Below are 18,135 nucleotides of genomic sequence, written 5' to 3' on the forward strand. Positions count from 1 at the left end.
ACTGTTTATGTTATATGTTCCATTTTTTTCATTTTATACCTTGCATTCTTCATCTCCAGGATTTTTAAAAATTATTTTTATCTCTTTATTGAACTTTCAGTTGTGCTTGTGTATTGTTTTCCTCATATAATTGCATTGCCTAGCTGTTTTCTCTTGTAGCTTTCTGAGCTAACTTAAAACAATTGTTTTGAGGGCCAAGGCCTGTGACTTCCAGGCCTGCAGCACTGATGTGTGCCCAGTGGCATGACCATAAACATGGACTATAGGGACCTTGCCCATACTTGGCAATATGTGTCCTTGCTTCCAGTTAACCCTTCTCACGCAACCCAGTTGAGTGAGAATCATAGCTGTGGTGAAGTTGTGCCCTTAATGAAGAAAATAAAGACTATATAAACATTTTAAGATATTTGGTAGAGGCAGTATGTACTCAGTTTTAGAAAACTTCTGGAATATGGAGAACTCACATTATCCAACAGACTAACAGAACTCTAAAGGAATTTATTCATGAGAAAATGCAAAGACATCTAACCTCACGATAACCCTTTTGGTGACATTTAATTCATATTTTTTATTGAGCTGCTGTGAGGTATTCAGACTCAGACCACTTCCCATTTCAGGAAGGAATAAGGAAGATACATTTGTAAGGTTGGTTAATCTATGCTCAGATTTGCCTTACAGGGGAAGGAGTCATTTACTTGTTCAATATCTGCCTACAGAAGCTGCTTGAAATAAAAGTTTTGAAAGAAAAATTGCATTCTTGGCTTATACATCAATCAGTTCAATCAGGAGGTCTTACTTTGCCACACCCATGGACCCTCTGCTACCTCATAAAGACTGTCAAACAGGGCAAGTTTCAGCCCCCAGACCAAATTGCATGAAATGGTGTTTTTCCATACTACATTTTGATGAACTTGTTCCTGAACTCATGAAGTTGCTTCACCACACAACAGAGGGAAAAGGAAAAGGAAAAGGCAATGAAAAATATTACATGTATGGCCAAGAGAAGTTATCAAAGTAGTTGGGAAGAAAAGGATAATCAACCTATCACAGCAATTAAAAGCCAATAATGTCAGTGTCAGTGCTCAGGTCCAATCATCTGTGTTTTTCTTTGGTGATCAGGTTTCCAGAACAGATTTTTCATTCTGTTTATGGTGTGATCTCTGATTACATCCCTAAAGAATTAAGTGATGGCTTATATAAATATTTAAAGCTCCCAGAACCTTCTATTTAATTGCCAAACCCTTCATCAAAGAAACTAAAGTTAGCAGATAAATCTATAGATGCAAAGGAAGATTATACTAAGTTTCATACTAAAGATTTGAAGACTTAAAAAAAAAAACACTAAAGTGACAGCAGCTCAGAAGGCTTTGGATAAAGTTGATAAGAATTGAATGAAGAATATGGATTTTTTTTGGTGAAAAAAGTGGAAATATTTGAAACTTTGAAAATAAGGTATAATAAAGCAAATAAAACCAATTACTTTGAATTCTTAGTCATAAAATTCATAGATCTCCATTTCTTTGAGGATTTATTGTGTTCCTTTGGTAGCGCCATGTTTTCTTGATTTCTTTCATTTTCTTAGAAGTCTTTCGTTACTGGAGAGTCACCTCCTCCAGTCTTCACCAATTGATCTCAGTAGAGAAACACCTACACAAATTAATCTAGCTAAGTATTCTGAGGCTTTCTGAAACTTTTGTAATGGATGAGCCTGATCTACATTTCTTGTTGCCTCCTGGGAGGGAATTCTTATGTTTGTATGTCTCTTTTGATCCCACAAAGTCTGCTTAAGCATTGAGAACCTCCTGTTGTTTTTTCCCCAGGGCAATGCTCTGAAATACTAGAGTTTGCATGCTTTATTCCAATCCTGCAGAGTTGACATGTATTCACCATCCATAGAGGTACAGTTGAGGAACTGGCCTGGGGTGGGGAGATGAAGAGTGTAGAGCACTTAGAGTACCTATGGGTCATCTGTTTCAGGGGGAGGAGTCCATAGATGAATTGTCCCAATCACCTCATTAGCAGGCTTTTTGATGGAGTATGAAAATTATTAGGATCCACAGCCTCTCTTCCTTATTCCCAGGATTTCCCAACCCTTTAGCTTTACCAAGCACCTCAGTAATATGGGTTAGGTGAGAAAGAAGCAAGACTCTTGTGCAGCATCCTGTATGGCTGGGGGTGCTAAGCACTCACTGTGCTCCTGCTTTCCACCATGGGAGAAATAGCAGACCAAAGGCTCTCTTGGTACTAAGATGTGTACTGCCTTGGAAGAGAGGTGATGTGGGTCATATGAAAATATTCTTCTTAGTGTAATGTAGCTACTGTCAGAGTTTTTGTTCTAATGTTGTGCTAGAACTTCTCCACTGGACTCCCAAATGCAGGCAGAAGTACTCTTCTTTGTGGGTAGTTGTCAAATTGAAGTTTCTGTTGTCAGGAGGCAATAAAAACACTGCCATATTGATGACATCCCAAAGTTGGTTTCATAAGAATGTCCTACTCTGTATATAATATTGATATTGAAAATAATAATATTGAGAACTCTGTGACCTGAGAACTTTCTATATGTTATCTGATGGTGGGAACAAAAACATCTGCTATTCATGTGGATTTCATGGGCTAGCCTCTACTTTATGCAGAGCATTCAGTGAATCTTCTCAACAACTCTGTCTCCTTATCCCCATTTTACAGATAAGGAAATTCAGTACATACTTATTAAGCAACTGAACTAGAATTTTAATCCATATCTGTGTAGGCCAAGGCCCAAACTCATATTCACTGGGTCATTCTGGCTTCCTCAAATGGAGGAGGGTCATGGCATGTTCAGTCCTAACCCTCACCCCATTCTAGCAACTGGCATATGACACTTATGTACATTTTGGAGCTATGACAGTCAGTGCTCTCATTAGCAGATTCACACACTGGGAGAACAATGTCAGACCCCAGGAGTGTTTCATTAGAGATATGTTCTTAATAGATGTGGCCCTATGCTTACTCAGCTATCAGAATTCTTTTTTAATTTCCACAGAAACCCTCTGCTCTCTCTGAGAAGGGAATGTGGAGGGTCAGACTGACAAGCTCAGCTAACATCTAGCTCTATCTGCTTGTGTTTCTTGGACCAGGTCATACCCTCATGTTCCTCAAGTATCTAGATGACCCAGCCTGTTTCCCTGGCCCAGCATGTCTTCAGTTTCTTTGTTGGAAAAATGAAAAGATTAGACTAAAGAAGTACTTTAAAATTTGAAGCTTCCTGTTCATAAAAAAGAGAATTTAGACTCCTAGTTTTGGTATAAATGTTTTTTGTTATATGATGCATTTTCACATCTCTTTTGTCATTTTTACCCATCTTAGTCCAGGAGGTATAACAAAAACACCATAGACTGAATGGCTTAAACAACATACATTTATTTCTTAGAGCTCTGGATGCTGGGAAGTCCAAAATCAAGGTATTAGGAGAGCCAGTGTCCAGTATCTGTTGAGGGCCCACTTTCTGGTTTATAGATAGCCACTATCTTGCTGTGTCATCAAAAGAGAGTGAAAGAAACAGAAACAGACAGAAAGAAAGATACACAGAGAGGTTTTATTCATCTTCACATTCCTATCCTACAACATAGTACCTAGCACATAATAAATTCAGACAATATTTAATGAAGAAATGAATGTGTGTGTGTGTGTGTGTGTGTGTGTGTGTGTGTGTAGGAAAGAACTGATGTTCAAAACAATTGGGAGATGTGGGAATAATCTACACTGGTGGTGGATGACTTCTTTGGCCAAAGAGCCATGAGAAGAGAGAAAGAAATAGAATATAAAGACCTTATTCCAATAAAGGCATAAATATTCCAATGTTGTCAAGTTATTAATGAATGTAGCAATATCTGACCACACTTAGGGTTTACTCATTCAGTCAATGAATATTAATAAGGACCCATTTTATGTATTTGAGTGCATTAGGGCACTTTGATGGGTGCTCCAGAAGAAGAAATGAACAACATAGTCCCTGCCCTTAAGATAGGGAAGACAAACATATAAACAAAATCATTACACTAGTGAAAACCGAATGTATCAAGCAGGATAAGTCAGTTAATGCTGCAGTAACAACCAAGTCCACCTTTCCATTTCTTTAATTGACAAATTAGTGAAACATGTCCTTTGCCTCCACTCATGTTCTGACCCCAGGGCCCAAGCTGATGTAAGCAATCATTGCTGGCTACTTTGGTAGAATTAATTCCTAAAGCATATACCATTTAAATCACTTGGATCCATCAGTCACATGACCCGATCTAATTCCAAGGGAGCACTGAAAAATTTAATTCTGAGGCAGCAAAGCCAGAGCAGGAAATATTTGGTCAACATTGGGATGGTTATTATACAAACTGCACTGGGAACATACAGGACATTACTTTAAGTAGGTATCTTGGTCCTGTTCAAAGAGTTGCTGCTACTTGAACTGAGTCGTGAAGTGAGAACATCAGTCACAATGATGCTAGTCAACAGCTGGTGCTGCCTGAAGGTGCCTCGATCATTGTGCAGTACACAGCATAATTCTGTTTGCAGTACATGCAGTTTTCAGCTTTACTGAAGACATTATGATGATATTCAAAGCAGTGTTCATTGAAGGGAACTTTTCACAGGGTCACCTGTGAAACTGATTCACAAAGGACAACAAATTTAGACTACTCATGTCATATTGGGAAAGGTTATAAATAAAATCAAAAAGATTCCCTGAAAAGAGAATATTATCATATGTACTGTGCCTAATTTCTGAACAGAGTCCATGAGGACCCTTGACTTGATATTTTCTAGAATTCCTATAATCAACTTGCATTGTATTTTTTCCCTTGGGAGAAGACTTATTCTCCAGACTAAGTGAGCACTCAATAATCAAGAAGTCTTTTAAGAGAAACACCGAGAATTAACTCTTAGCTCTAGTGTGATATTCGATGCATTTTATTACAAATATTCCTTTCATGTGTGCCTTTCTGGCTTGAGAATAAGCTGTGGTAAACTTACTTGGATTATTTCTATCTCCTTAGTATCTGGCACTATGGTGCTGTCATTTAAATTTTTTTTTTAAGTTTTATTAATAGTACAAAGGAGTTGCATTTCATAGATTCATACAACCTGCACTGTATTTTTGTATTAAAAGTGATAATTCACTAAATATATTCATTTAAGCTCTTCCCCAATTTATGTAATATTGTTTGTTATTCATTTTCTACCCAGGAGTCTTAAAAATATGGGATGGCCTGAGTCCCTCCTCACCTGGCCAAGGTTCCCACAGGTGTTGGGAGTTTTATATCTTGTTTGCATTATGTCATTCATTTCTCCAAACAGCATAAGGGTGTATTAGCCCAATTGAACCTAATAAGTGGAGAAACAGAGCTTTGAACCCAGGTCTAGCTTGAACATAAAGCCTCCATTCCTGATTGTCTCTATGTGGGCAGCTTCCTGTTTGCTTTTTTCACTGAGGTTTACTATCATCCAACCGTTCTCTTGGTGCTTGTGTTTTCAGTTGTTCCTCCTGACCCAGATGGAGAAGCAAGCCCAGAGAGTCAGCATTTTGTCAAGCATAAAGTCAGGAAGGAGTCCCACAGTTACACTAGAATCTGGTGGTTCCCATAGTAACAGAATCAATTAGTCAGTCAACAAGGAGTTATCGAGTGTTACTTGTAAACTAAGACTGGTGCTGGGACTGAACTCAACTAAGAGGCATGGATCATGGTCAGGGTGGTGGGAGCAGCAATACAAAGATGAAGGAGATTCAGGGTGAGCTATGGGTGTGGTGTGAGTATGGCTACTTCCCAGTGCCTAATCTATGCTGTGAGAGGCCAAAGTTGACTGTGATTTTGACAGGCAGACATCATTCTCAACCACCACCCACCACTTAGAACCCCACAGCAATTGCTGGTTGGCTCATTGTGTTCAATTTTTTAAAAAGCAGAAGCCCTGGCAGCTCCTGAGTATCTATAGAAGGATGAGGGCCAGCCATAGAGTTAGTTGGGTGTGGGCTAATGGTTTTATTATGAAGCTGTATTTATATAGAAGGCATACTTCTGCATTATACAATTAGTACTTCTGGGGAGTAGATCTGATGGAGAGTACAGCAGATTAAGCCTCCTCCCCTCTGCCTTGACAACATGTATTTAATAAAAATCTTTTAATCATTTTACTGTACCTTTTCACTGGGAATTTTATGAACAGGACAAAGACTGAGGAGAACTGAACACACTCTAAGGAATGGTTGATTTAATACACTCATCATTTAAATATCCAAAATTGAAATATTTCAGGATAAGTTCAGGGCAACTTTGATGCCATCCTCTAGCTCCTACTGATGAGGCCATGGATAAAACCCCAGCAGGAAAAGCTGTCACTGTGATTGATGCATAGCCATTCACAGATGTCACGCTACCCATGAAGGCAGCTCCCTCCCACTAGCAGTAAGGGACACAGCCTTTGCAGCTCCTGCTGCTGCCTACTGCTGTGCTCAGTGTTGTTAAAGATGAAGCGAGGTAGAGGAGAGCTAATTCTCAAGCTTCCTTACCTATCAGAATCAGCTGCACAGCTTGGTGAAGAACAGTTTTCAGGGCCTCATTGCAGACCACAAGTAGAGGATGAGCCCAGAATCTGAACTGTCCAACCCCTGCCCAGAAGATTCTGCAGCCTACGGGCCATCCACGGGGAACAATAGTGTGTGCGAGGTTCCGAGCATGAGTTTTAGTTGGGCAAGTCTGTGTTTCACCTCTGAAGTCCCATCCTCTCAATTTTAAAGATGGAAGAGGCCACCATTCCCTTAGGAGGCAAGACCCTGCAACTCACAAGTGGCACAGAAGGATTCACATTCAGTTCTGCTGGTCCTAAAGCAGGGCTTCACCTCAAGGCCAGAACAGCTCTAGAGGCTGAGGTGAGCCCTTCTCAGGTCTTCATCTGCCACAAGCCAAGTCAGGGCTTCTGAGGCCTGTTCTGTGGGAAATAGATGAACCCCACTAGTTTTCCCATTCAGTGATCACTTATGTGACAACTACCAACTCTCCTCCTCCTCCTCACCTCAGGACAAATCAGGAGATATGACTTCCTTCTCCCCCTCCCCAATCTCTAATCTACATCCCCTCTCCCTGTCTCACTCAGTCTTCATCTTCCTCTCTGTAAAATGGGCATAATCAACTCTTTCTCCTGTTTTGGAGGGCAAATTGAGATGTCATCAGGGTATAGACTGAATGTTTGTGCACCAAAACTCAACCCCCCAATGTGATAGCACTTGAGAATGGGGTATTTGGAAACCGAATAGGACAGGAGGATGAATTCCTCATGAATTGGGTTAGTCTCCTTACAAGAAGAGGCCAGGGGGCAAGCAAGCTCCATTCAATCATGTGAAAGGATGGCAAGAAGGTGACCCTCTGCACTCTTTACTCCCAGGAATGGGGCCTCACCAAGGACTAAATCAACCAGCACCTCAATCCTGGACTCCCAGTCTTCACACTGTGAGGAAAAAGTTCAGTTCCTGTTGTTGGAGCCACTAAGTAGTTTCAGCTACAGTAGTTTTGCTTTAGTAGCCCAAAATGCCTCTAGAGGACGTTTCTGTCTCCTTTGTTGCACTGGCAACTAAGCACGACCAACCGCGTTGGCATCACTTAGTCCAAGATCAGAGCAGGCTGCTCTCAGAATAAGCTGGTGCACAGGGCCATCAGGGATGCTATTCTCTTGGGTCAGGGTGGCCAGCCAAGAATGCCCAGTGAACCAAATCTGGTGCTGCCTTGCTACCTCTGTAAATACAGGCAGCACTGTGATTTGCCTTTTCCTGGGACTGGTGAAGGAAGTTAGGGATATTTGCATGGAGGGAGTGCAGAGGGTACCAAGCAGTTAGCAAGGCCTAAAATGGAAGTGACTTCAAGGATGCTCGTCACCTCTGCAGTTCCCTAAAGCTCCACACTCTTCCTAATCAGCATATATTGGAAGGTTTTGATCTTGACTAGAACTTCTTCTCCCAGCTGTTGTTCCCTTGCCCCCTGGTTCAGTGCAGAGGAAGGCAGTACGGTAGAGCTACGATTCTCCAATATTGCTATGCTTCAAAGTCACTACAAAGGAGTAATAAACAGAGAGGTTCAGGAATCTGTCTTTTTAACAAGTATATCTGCGTGTTCTGATGCAGGTGGTGCTCAGGCCACAGTTAACACTGATGTGACCTGGGCTCTAGAGTCAAGCCACTCTAGAATGAGATCCTGCAATGTAGTTTGGGCAGGTCACTAAGGCTCTGAGACCAGTTTCCTTACCTTAGGAGCGTGCTACCTTATTAGTGTGGGGAAGAGTAAACTAGTCAATTTACATTAAGGGCTTGCTATGGTTTAGATGTGGTTTGTCCCTTCAAAGTTTCATGTGTTGGAAACTTGGTCTCCAGTACAGTGACGTGAGAGGTGGTAGGACTTGTAAGTGGTGGGTCTAGCAGAAAGTTATTAGGTCACTGAGTCACTGCCCTCTAAAGGGAATTAAGCAATTCTTGTGGTACTCCTTAGTTATCGTGAGACTAAGTTGTAATAAAAGCCTGAGCCCTGCTTTCTGGCTTCATGTCTTACCATATGATCCTCTCTCTCTCGCTCTCTCTCTCTCTCTCTCTCTCTGCCCTTTTCAGTCCCACCACTGTGATGCCCTCTGCCATGAGGTCTTCACCACATGTGAGCTGATGCTGACTCCATGCTCTGGAACCTCCAGTGCTGTGAAGTAAATAAACCTCCTTTCTTTATAAAGTTACCGAGATGAACACATTCCATGATAGTAATAGAAAATAACTAATGAAGTACATTAGCAGAGTCTACCATAGTGGGTGCTTAGTGAAGGCAACATTTTTCTTAGGGCAAAGGGACTTCCTTCCTGTCCTTCAGGTCTGCATAGCACCACCTAAGCCATGTGTCCCTTCTTATGAATTGATGGAGAGAGTTCTCTGAGGGTCAGCCTGACCACTGGCTTATTCTGGGGACTACATGAAAAGAAAGTGACCCTGGTACAGAGGGGAGGCTCATACTAAATACAGCCAGTCCTATCCTTGCCTCATCCCTCAGTCCTTTTTATCAAAAGGCCACTAACTCCTTCCTGAACTATAGGCCACATACTGTTGTCTTTCACACCTACATGCTTTTGCTCTTACAGGTTCTCTGCCTGGGATGCTACCACTGACCCTGCTTCTTAATCTGGTAAATTAGAAGCCATGTTTTAAGTTCAGCCTAAAAGTGACCTTTTGTGTGAAGTTTCCCCTCTCTGTTCCTCAGCAATATTCCAATGGTGTTTTATATAAGTCCCTTGGTAGCATTTAGGGCCAGGCTGAGTCTGATTCATGCTCAGTGCCTGTTACAGCACCCACAACAGAGATGAAGCATACAACATGCTTGTCTAAAAAATAAATAAATGAATAAATAAACAATGCAGAGCTGATTCTGCTGCAAGGACCTCAGTTCTCGCCTTCTGAAGAAGAGAATCAGCCTGGCACAGTGGTTGACAGCACAGGAGTCCACATTCTACTTCTTCCCTTAAAAGCTGCTTCATTTGCATAAATTAATCTCTACAAGATTCACTTTTCACGTGTGTACAAACAGGATTGCTACTGTCTCTCTCATACAGTGATAAATCTCTCATGTAAACCATTTGACATCATGATTGACACATAATAAATCCCCAACAAATTCCCTACAAAGGTAATTTGTCAAATTGCCTGGCCAATCCCACATCACAGATGATTTTTAGTTGTGTGCATGTGTGTACTCTCCAAATTCTCTGGAGTGAATCTATACTACTAGGCTAACCAGGAAAATCTGCATACACCTGCTCCTAAGCTCTGCCCAACAGAACTGACTTCTGTGACTCCAGATTCACCAGGCTTCCTTTTAGATAGATTCCATTGTGAGTGACCAGCAAGAATCTGAAATTGATGTAAAAGATTACTGAGAGCTCAACTGTTAGGCAACCCTAAGACTCTGCTGAACAAGAACAGACATTACTCCTCACCTGTTTCAGGTACTGTAACTCTACATCTGTCCCCTCTTTTACTCTTCACAACAGTCTTCTGAGATAAGTGACATCGCCTCCATTTTTTCAGTTAAATATTGATTTGGACTGAGATGGAGGAGCTTCAAGTCATGCTGCAAACCCACAAGTAGAAATCAGTCTGCTGGCCTTCAGAGCCTCTTAACCATCTGCGTCCACTGGAGAAAGAATTCCTCTCAAACCAGTAGCACTTGACTGAAACACTGTATCTTGGTAGAAAAAGATGCTTTAAAAGGTGTTAGAATTTTATGTTGCTTTTTCCTGTCCAGAACAGTTCAGATCTAAATTGTAAAGTGGGCAAGTAAGGCAGGTTGGTGTAGGGTGTGGGAACTCTGGATGAGTGAGGAGATAATCCAGAGATTGCTGTGCTTCGACTGGCAGAGGCAGCAATGGATGAAGCAGTTTTCTTCCATGTATTTCTGTACTGTGTGATTTTATTTGTTTATTTATTTATGGCAGTGAATGTGTCATCACAAAGAATGTGCCTCATTTTTTAAAATTAATATAACGAGAGAATGGAGAAGTAGAAACTGAGTGAACATGGCCCATTTTGGGGGTTCACCACTTGCCACTGGTACCTGTCTGGGAAGATGAGCCTGCGCCCCTAGCCTGGAACCCAGCGCTAACACTGGCAAAGTGACCACCATGCCCATGCAGGCTTGCAGGCAGGGGGCTGGGGCTCACACAACTTCTCCAGCCTCCACTCCACAAGCACTGGAGGCTCACGCCCACAGCCCATCTGGCTTCTTGTCAGGGGTTCTGGAGTCAAGGATATTCCAGACTAGTTTTGAAAACCCACATCACCTTCACAGCTCTGCCCAATCTCTGCTGCCACTCACAGGACCCAGAGACAAATCCGGATTAAGGGCAGATGTCTGGCTGCTCTTGGAAAAAAGGGTGGGATTGAGGGGTGGGGGACGGCGAGAATCCTAATTTAGCAACTGCCCTTTCCAGCATTCTCCAGCTGAATTTCCCACCTTTCAGTTCTGTGGCGAAACTCCAAATGACTCCCTATCTCTGTCGAGTGTTTCTATTTGAGGAAGATAAAAAGCTTCTATGCGCTGAACTCCAGCTGTGGACCAGGTGTATCATATCATTAAGTCTCAGCAACAGCCGTGAAAGTAGACAGAGAAACTGTGTAAATGGCTCCCAGGGTCACCCCAGGTATTAGAGCTAAGACTCCAAACCAGATTTTTCTGATATCCACCCAAATTAAGTTTTAAAAAAAATTGTTTTAGACATGCCAGGTTGCCTTTCTTTATGCTCATATAGTTTGATATTTGCTGCTAGACTTTTAAAAAATTTCGTGTTTTCCATGTGCTAGCACTATTTAATTTACTTCACTCTTCACCAAAGCCCCATAACTCTTGCTACCAGTGAAAACCAAGACCTACAGATGAAGAAACCAGGGGCCACTGTCACTCAGCAGTCATTGGGCAGCCTGGGGCCACCACTTGGGTGGCATGAGAACCCATTCCTAGTGTGCCTCACCCCAAAACTAAGAGTGTGTCCTCAGTTGGTTGTAGAAATTTGGAGGGCTAATGTGTATTTTTAAATGCCTGCCAGATAAGTGCTGGAGAAATACTTATTTCCTTTCTTCCTTCTGCTCAGGGATCTTGTGTGGACATCATGGGAGATGGTATACATCCCAGAACAAGGATCATTGGATTTTAGAAGTTGTTTACCCTTGTTGGTCAAGTGACACAGGTAAAGTTACAGATGGAAACAAGGCTTTTGCTTCCTTGGCCTTCCCTCCTTTTGGCCACCATCATTCCCAGGAGACTTCAGTTCACCTTTTTGTGCCTACCACCCAGCACAGATGTTAGAAAAAGCTTTGCTGGATGAATGAATGCCAATTTCATCTCACAATTAAGCCAATGTTGGAATTGTGAAGGCATTTTCCTCTTGGGAGCTTCTAACCTATGGAAAAATCAAGCAACCTGACTCCCCACCACCTCGATCCTGCTCAGGGATGACAAACCTACTTGGTTAGTAGCCAGCTGATGTGTTGCACAAAGACTGCCCTGGAGCCAAGCACAGGATTCATCAGCTGACATTGTAGGGGGCAGGCACAGAGACAGGTACAGTACCATGGGCAGGGCACTGACCAGAGTTGACAACCCAAGGTCAGAGCCTCCTGGCCTCCTCCCTTCTCTGGGCCTTACTATCCTTGTCTCTAAAAGTAAAGGGTAGGATGAGTTAAGCTCTAACCATAGGGATTTACAGAGAAGAAAAATAAATGGAGGAAGTGTATACATTCATGAGCAGTGGAGATTGCTGCTTAAATTGGATTCCATCTTCATCAAGAGCTCAGAATTGCTGGGTATCTTGGTGCATGCCTGCAATCCCAGCACTTGGGAAGCAGAGGCAGCAGTTTGAGGCCAACCTGGGATACCAATAAGACCCCATTTTGGAAAAATACAAACAAAAGAAAAAGCAAAAACCCCTCAGAATTGTTCACTATGCTAATTACTTGCCTTTATGCAGCTTCTGTAGAATACTATTCACCAATAAAAAGGAACAAACTATTAATACATGTTTGGGTGAATCTCAACAGAATTATGCTGATTGAAAACAGTCAGTTTCAAGGGTTATGTACTTCAATTCCACTAGCATAGCACTCTTCAAATGACAAAATTATAGAGATGGAGACACATTAGTGGTTGCCAGGATGAGGGATGAGATATGGGTGGGGCATGCTCCTTTGTGGTGATAAATATACTTACTTTGATTATGATGGCGTTATGGTGGTGTCTACACAAATGTACACACACACAAAACTGATGAAATCTGAATGTCTGTAGATTGGTCCAAAGGTTTTGATATTTCCTGGTTTAGATACTGTACTATAATTATGTAAGACACTACCACTGAAGAAATCTGGGCATAGGATAGAGGGGAGCTTTCTGTTCCTGTTTAGCTATTTTTGCTTTTAATTATTTCAAAATTAAAAGTATAAAGAATTATTTTCCATTCTACAGATGAAAGACCTGATGATCACAGAGGTACCATAGGGCCATATAGCTCTGAGTAAGGATTTGATTCCACTTCTCTGACCCCAGAGCTGTGAGCTTCCCTTTCGACCAGTGTCTATGGTGTGAAACAAGTTTCCAGAAGCTGGAAATTCTCCAAAGGTTTTTCTTTGAGGTTGTCCAATGTCTAATCCTGCCAAGATTGCTTGTGGGATTTGACTTTTTTCCCACCTGGGCAGTGGAAGCCTATGGCAGCCAGCTCATTTGGAAGGGACTCTACAACTCACTCTTGTTCCACTTCTTACCCCACCTCCACCAAGGCTGTGATTGAAGGATAATGACTCTGAACACCTTCAGTTTGCTCTCAGAGGAGTGAAACTTGCTTCATCTGCTCCCTCCCATCTTCCTTCAGCTTGCTATGTATTCAGCAAATGGCTAGACAGGTTGGGGTGATGTGGTTGATAAAGACTCTTCACTTGACCAAACTTTAGTCAGCTTTCTAACCTCCTGGGCCCATATGTGAACTTTGTGAAATCTATTTTTAGCAAGAACCCTAATAAATCAGTTTAGCAAGAACTCCCCCCACCCATCAATATCTGACCACCCAGATACCTGATCATGTTCCTCATCCTCCATCATCCCCCCAAGTGATGTCTGATGGTCCTGGCCTTTTTTTTTTTTTTTTAACAAGAATCCTTCTTGGCCAATTGAGCCAGAATTCCCCTCACTTCTGACTATTCCTCTTAGTAATTTCTTACCACTGACTCCTATCCTGTTTCTTGGCTATGCATTCCAAGTTGCTCAAACTGTATTCAGAGTTGAGCCCAATCTCCCACTGTAAAATCCCACTGTAAAAGTCCCCATAGCTATCGTCATAGCCCTGAATAATGTTTACTTAAAATGTTTAACAACTGCCATTGAATAATTTTTCTTTAACAAAATCTACTAAGAAGGCACTAAGATGCCTCAATTTACAGCAGCTTACAGCCTATTTGAGGAGAACAAGGACAAGCAATAAAGAAATGAAACAGCAAACTACACTTGAGGTAAAATAGTGTGGGGATGGGAGCAGCCACCAGCTCTTATTCCATATTAAAAGTGTTTAGGTGAGCAGATGGCAAGTACTCACAGATTTGTTGAGTTTCAAGATAATAGAGAATATGCTCCCAGTTAATTAGTTCTATGTAGAGGGACAGAAAATCTGTTAGAAATAAGCTACTCCTTGGGCTGGAGGAGTGGCTCAGTAGTAGAGCGGCTGCCTAGCAAGTGAGTCCCTATGTTCAAACCCCAGGCCTGCAAACAAACAAAAAAAGATACACCATAAAGCGTCATTGGGTGGGAGTAAACATGCATATAACGCTCGCCTTTGGCCTCCTCTATCAGTATGGTAGCTACTAGCCACAGGTGACTACTGAGCACTTTACATGAGCCCAGTCTGCAAATGAAATGTGCTATAAGTAAAAAACACACACTGAATTTCAAATATTTAGTACCCAAAATGTAAAATTTCTTAACATTTCCTATTGTTACCTGATTACATGATTTCCTACTGATTACATGTTGAAATAATATTCTAAAATCTAGATATACTAGGTAAAAGTAATTATTAACAATAATTTCACCCATTTCATTTTTATATCGCTAAATTATTTTAAATTGTATGGTACACATTATATTCTATTGGCTAGACTTCCAAACCATCCTGATTCCTTGTATAACTTACTTTTTTTCTGCTTCCTTTTGCAACAGCATAGCTTTAGGCAATTTCCTTTTTTTCTGAAATGAAACTTCCCTGCTCTCAAGGGGTGATATTATTTTAAAAGTACTCTGCAAGTTGCTAAGAACCTCAAGGGCCTCTGTGCTTAACACTGTTTCCTTTGTAATAAGCAGTTTTGATATTCAGAATGAACAAATGAGATGAATGTTAACATCTTTGAGTCTCCTTACCCTGAAATTACTCTTAGAACATTTCCTTTTATATTCCTGAAGTTTCCATGGAAGCTTGGGCTGTACCACACTATCTTTGCTTCCTGAAGTAATGCATATTTCATTTCTGGGGACTCGGAAGAGTTTTCTGATAGCACTTTAGCTTCCTTTTGTTTTTTTATTTCCTGTGTCTGAAAAAGGACACACTGAGACACCAGAACAAAGCTCTTGGAAAATGTTTTTATTTTCCTTCAGTAACAGTCTTGCCTCACTTCTCCTTTCCCTGTGGGACCTGCCCTGTGTCTGGCATACCACAAAGGGGCATTGTTCCCTCTTTTTCCACTGTGCTTCTGAGAAGGAGACCCCAAACACTGATGTGATTTGAGGGGAAGAGGTAGGATTTGGATCGGCAAATTCTCAATTCTACAGTTTACTTACTATAAGTCAGTTTCATCTGGAGGAACCCATAGTGTGGTCCCAGGCCACAGCCTCCATCCCAGTGTCCTCTCCTACCTTGCAGACACCCTGCGTGTCTGGGAGTCACCCTGGGAATCACAGAATAAGCCTCTTTCCTGGCTGGACATAAATTGTAAGGCTCAATGTCACCATTCTTACTCTAATGGCATCAGTAAGTCAAACCAATAGTACCCCCAATTGCACTCTGAGAGGGTGGTGTATTAGAGCATTTAGAAAATAAAATGAAGCTAGCTGGAATAATTATCATGGATGTAAACAGGAGAAATCCACCGCCAAAAAGTCACTTAGAAGTGTTTCAGAAATTCCTGCGGCTAAGTCCTCATCCCTAAAACAGGAGAAAGAATTTGAAGGTGAGGAGCGCTTGGCCACCTTGAACTGGGCAAAATGGAGTGCAGTGGAGAGGAGTGATCAGCTTCGGGGAGGTTCGTGTCAAATATAATGCTGTCCTCCACACAGGCAATCTCAGCAGTCACAGAGGTGAGGGCCTAAGCCAGCTGAGGGCATTGGGTTGGGTGATGGCAGTACAGGGATGAGGGAGACACCAGTCTTCCTCAAGGGTCTCCCAGGCTGGTGGGACGGACAGACAAGGTCAGCACAGGAGCGACATCTCAATTCAGGCAAAGGAAGGAGGGAAAGCATGGGAACTTCCTAGGGCTGACTTTTGAATAGAAGTTAAGGAGAGCAGGGATAGCAAAAAGTATCTGAGAAGGCAGAAAAGGCCTTCAAGACCTGCATCAGAGACAGGAGGGAAGGTCCCGGGTGATCCTGAAGAGTGGGCTGGAGATGAGGCCAGGTAAGGTCTAGATTGTTCTTAACCTGAAATTCACAGAGATGAGTAGTACAAAGGTTGACAACATCAGGTTTGCATTCTACATAGTCATAGACAGGAATGTAGAAGGTGGGTTAGACCCAGTAAGACTATTAAGAGAACTCAAGAAACACAGCAGCAGGAATTGAGCGAGGCCTCAGAAAAGTGCTGGGGAGGTAAAGGAAATGGTCTAACGGACAGAGAATTTGGGATTCAGAATAACTTCTGTGGTAGACAGAGCATTAGTTGGGTCCCATGATTCCTCTGATGTTCATGTTTTACACAATCTCCTCCCTTTGAGTGTGAATAGGACTTGATTCTGTCCAATAGAATACGGCAGACTAGGGGGTTTTGCAGAGGTAACATTAAGGTACCAAGACTGATAAGGTATCAAGGTGATAATTGGCCAAGGAGACATTTCTCCTTCCCAGAAACCATCTGTCTGCACCTGAGAGACATCTCTGCCCTCGGGCCATACAAAAAGGCTATAAAACCCAATTTCCAACCTGACCAGTTTCTGGGTCCCACTGCATGTCTTCATGCAACCTTTCTCTTCTCTTCTTTACAAATAAAATCTTTCCAAACTCTGCTGCTGGAGTCTGCCTGTGCTTTCATTCTCAGAGCAGACCAAGAACCCTCAACAGCTAATATTCCTGCATGTCATCCGTGCATCATATCTGGCGACCTACGAAGGGATACTTCTTCACCTGAGGTCAGTACAGGTTGCACCAAACTGGAGGGGACTACCTGAAGTGGCCATGAGTGTCCAGCACTCCAATGGAGTCTGTCCTCCAGGAGAGCTCCTCCACCACGGCTTAGCTATGGTGGACCTTTCAGGCTGACTTTCTCTCTCTCTCTCTCTCTCTCTCTCTCTTGCTAGGAAGACTTTCTCCCTTCGGAACCTGGGGAAAAAGCTCCCAGCCCTCTAACATCTGTAAGGCAGGCAACCCAATAAATTGGGAGCTGGCGAGGGGCTTATCGAGGGACTGCCAATGCTATGTGGGTGCAGAGAGGCTTTTTTCCTCTCAACTCTCAGCTCCTTCTCTCCTTAAACTCTCTCCCTTTCAGATCTGACCCGCTTAGGAGGAGGTCTGAAAACAGCCCGTGGAAGGGAAAGGTTCTCTTCAAGCTGTAAGGGCGCTCTGGCCAGGGCACTCCCTGGTGACACCCGAAGGCTGGAGACGCAACTTCCTGACCTGCCCTGAGGCTCCAAAGGCAGCTAAGTCTCAGACCCCTCCAGCCATGTTGGCAGCAGACAATCAGATGTCTTACACTTTCTTCACAATTCCTGTGGCCGGAGAGTGGAGGTCACCCCTCACTTCCAGTGCTCCAGTACTGCCTCTGTCAGGATTGACCTGGGCAGCAGTGATGACTAATAATCCCTCATGTGTTGAGCCTGGGAACTCTCTTTCCCCCAAACCTCAGCCTCTCCTTCCTCCTTCCCAAGTAGATCAGGATGAGTGGACTCCCCTCTTTGTTCTAAACAGCAGTGGGCTTCCTTCTTCAGTCAAGTCTGGGAGAGATCACTGTATCCCCTGTGACAGACACCAGAAGGTGCTACTCTCTAATTTGGGCTTAACTACTTTTGTCAGGCATCTGGTTGATCTGGTTAAGCAGGTTCCATAGTCTACCCTCAGGGGGAAAAAGAGAGTTAAAGAGACAGAACTCAATGGTCTTCTCCATTTTTGTCCCTTTCCACAGCAAAAAAAAAAAAAAAAAAAGCCTTCAGAAGCTCCCTCTCTTTTCATAGAAAATATATATGTCTCATAGAATATATAGGGGCACAAAAGTCTACCTCATCAGGAGTCCCTGTCCATGCCTCTGCAGGGGTCCTCCCTCTGGCTATGAAAGCCCTCTTGGCTACTTTGATAGAGTAATTTTTAAATTACAAGACTTCAGCTGGTAGAAGAGAACCCTGGGTTGCAG

At 42.6% G+C, this 18,135-nt stretch overlaps 1 pseudogene; it reads left to right on the forward strand.

The window, feature by feature from the left end:
- Window positions 1-255: 255 nt before the first annotated feature.
- LOC109680525 (ribonuclease H2 subunit B-like) lies at window positions 256-17,414 on the forward strand (annotated as a pseudogene).
- Window positions 17,415-18,135: the final 721 nt, after the last annotated feature.

This window comes from Castor canadensis, chromosome 1 (genome assembly GCF_047511655.1).
Source record: "Castor canadensis chromosome 1, mCasCan1.hap1v2, whole genome shotgun sequence".
Lineage (NCBI taxonomy): Eukaryota > Metazoa > Chordata > Mammalia > Rodentia > Castoridae > Castor > Castor canadensis.